This window comes from Penaeus vannamei, chromosome 6, assembly GCF_042767895.1.
Source record: "Penaeus vannamei isolate JL-2024 chromosome 6, ASM4276789v1, whole genome shotgun sequence".
NCBI classification, from domain to species: domain Eukaryota; kingdom Metazoa; phylum Arthropoda; class Malacostraca; order Decapoda; family Penaeidae; genus Penaeus; species Penaeus vannamei.
Window position 1 is genome coordinate 43246192 of NC_091554.1, and position 2500 is coordinate 43248691.

General features: G+C 50.7%; 1 protein-coding gene across 1 annotated transcript in view; it reads left to right on the plus strand.

The window, feature by feature from the left end:
• Positions 1-2479: 2479 nt before the first annotated feature.
• LOC113828644 (regulator of G-protein signaling 7-like) overlaps positions 2480-2500 on the plus strand; it is a gene marked incomplete in the record, with an annotated part of 39567 nt that continues 39546 nt past the window's right edge. Inside the window, 1 exon segment of the mRNA XM_070123034.1 lies at positions 2480-2500. This exon segment is cut by the window's right edge and continues 111 nt beyond it.

Genomic DNA, 2500 nt, shown 5'->3' on the forward strand with positions numbered 1-2500 from the left:
ACGATGTGGCAGAGCCGTCGAAAAAAAATATGGGAGCGGTTACAGCATTAGTATGTCATGAACCGCTGAAAGTATGTGACACTATCCGTCACCCCAAAACATCATCTGATTTTATAAAGACTAGCTGCCGGTTTGTTAGAATTGCGCGAGTCCCGACGCAAAAAATATTCGTATACTTGACATGCATAAATAAAGAAATAAATGCATATTTATCGGTCTAGACATGCATATCAACAGGGCAAATAAATAAATGTATATCTATCAAATATATAGACAGATATGCCTTTATTTCTGCGTCTATATTTATGAAAATTCACTAGGTCAGGCCTGGCACAATTTTAACAAACCGGTCGTACATCACCAGGAATTGCTCGAGACAAACAGCCACGCCATGCTTCAGTATCAACCGTAAAACACACTCACACAAAAAAAAGAAAAAAAAAACACAGGAAGAAAGTAAACCAGACATAGGATTCCTGACATCACATGCCTGAGGATGCAGAAGAAGGATAACGGGAGGAAGTGCCACAAACCTTGAGAGCGTCACACGGAAGCGAGAGGCGGGGAGGCAAGTGCCATTAGGTGACAGCAGGCACCATGAACTGTAAGAAGAGAGCAGAGAGGGTTATAAGTTCCGGGAGCGAGCACAAAAAAGCCACGAGGCAGCAGGAGGCAGCATAAAGTAGATAGAGGCTGACGCGAGATTCGGATATCAGCATCAACTCTTACTCCCAAGAAATCCGGTGCTGCGAGGAGGAGGGTGAAGTTGTCGGCGCTGCGGTTATCGGGAACAGAAGAACGGGTTTGCAAGATACGACTTGTGTGGGGTCTTGCAGGCAAAGCAGAGATGGAAAGAGCACACGAACCCCTGCCAGAATGGTGTGTCATGAAGTAGCACGTATGGTGAGTCAGCAGAGGACGTCGGGGAATCATAGCATCGTGAGTTAGCAAGGTTCACGAAACAGTTGAGTGAGAGGGAAAGGCCTCTCTATTATGTAGGCTCAGCTGAATGTTCTCTCCCTACAGTGCCTATTCGAGTCACCAGGGTCGTGTTAACAGCCGTAGAACAGGAGGAATGAGCAGCTGATCACCCCAACAGGACAAATAAGCCTCCGTGCCTGACCACATCACTCACTGGGCCAGTCACTACGGACACCCGCGATTTCTCACCTAGTAACTCCCTTCCCCCCCTCTCCCTTCCGACACTACCCCACCCCAGAAACTGACACCCCCTCCCCCTCCCCCCTCCGACACTACCCCACCCCAGAAACTACCACCCCTTCCCCCTCCCCCCTCCGACACTACCCCACCACAGAAACTGACACCCCCTCCCCCTCCCCCCCTCCGACGCTACCACAGCCCAGAAACTGACACCCCCTCCCCCTCCCCCCTCCGACACTACCCCACCCCAGAAACTGACACCCCCTCCCCCTCCCCCCCTCCGACACTACCCTAGCCCAGAAACTGACACCTCCGACACTACCCCACCCCAGAAACTGACACCCCCTCCCCCTCCCCCCTCTGACACTACCCCTGCCCAGAAACTGACACCCCCTCCCCCTCCCCCCTCCAACACAAGCCCAGCCCAGAAACTGACACCCCCTCCCCCTCCCCCCTCCGACACTACCCCAGCCCAGAAACTGACACCCCCTCCCCCTCCCCCCTCCGACACTACCCCAGCCCAGAAACTGACACCCCCTCCCCCCTCCGACACTACCCCAGCCCAGAAACTGACACCCCCTCCCCCTCCCCCCTCCGACACTACCCCAACCCAGAAACTGACACCCCCCCCCCTACCCTCACCTCTAATGCCACACGTCCTGTTCATCATTATTTCATTATCACCTTTTTTTTTTGTCTCTCTACTAATGCCGTCTTCCTCTTTCACATGCTTCCCTTTAAGCTTAAATCCTGCTCCTACACCTCATGCATCTTGCTCGGTCTATCTCTCTATCCAAATTCCGCGTTGGGTTCCTTTCTTGGCCCATTTTCCCCATCCTTGCCTTCCTAAAACCTAAAGTTACCATCCTGGACGTCTCTCGCAGCCTCCTCCCTTCCCATCTCGAAGTTCGATTTTCCCCTGTCACCCTGTCTAGTTTTTCTACGTCCCTTTATAAGGATTTTTTTCATTTATAATCTTAACTGTGTCTTTATAACTGTAGTATACCTCCATCTCGGTATACCCTATATGTTATTATCTCGATCCTTTTCCACTCGCTTTTTTTTATATCTAGCTGCTCCTATCCACAGATTTATCCTATACCATCCACATCCCCATCTATCCCCAACTTATCTATTCGTCCCCTCAGAATTTCCGGTCACATTTTTCTTTCTTTTTTTTTCTATCACAAACTAAAGTCCTGTAAAAACGTAAACACACGCATGCGCCGAGCAGATGTGAGACACACAGGATATCCCGTCGAGATAACATCGAGCCTCAGCGGGACGTGTCTCAGTTACTTTGTTAGATCTTCGGGCCTTCGTTCTGTGGACGTTGGCG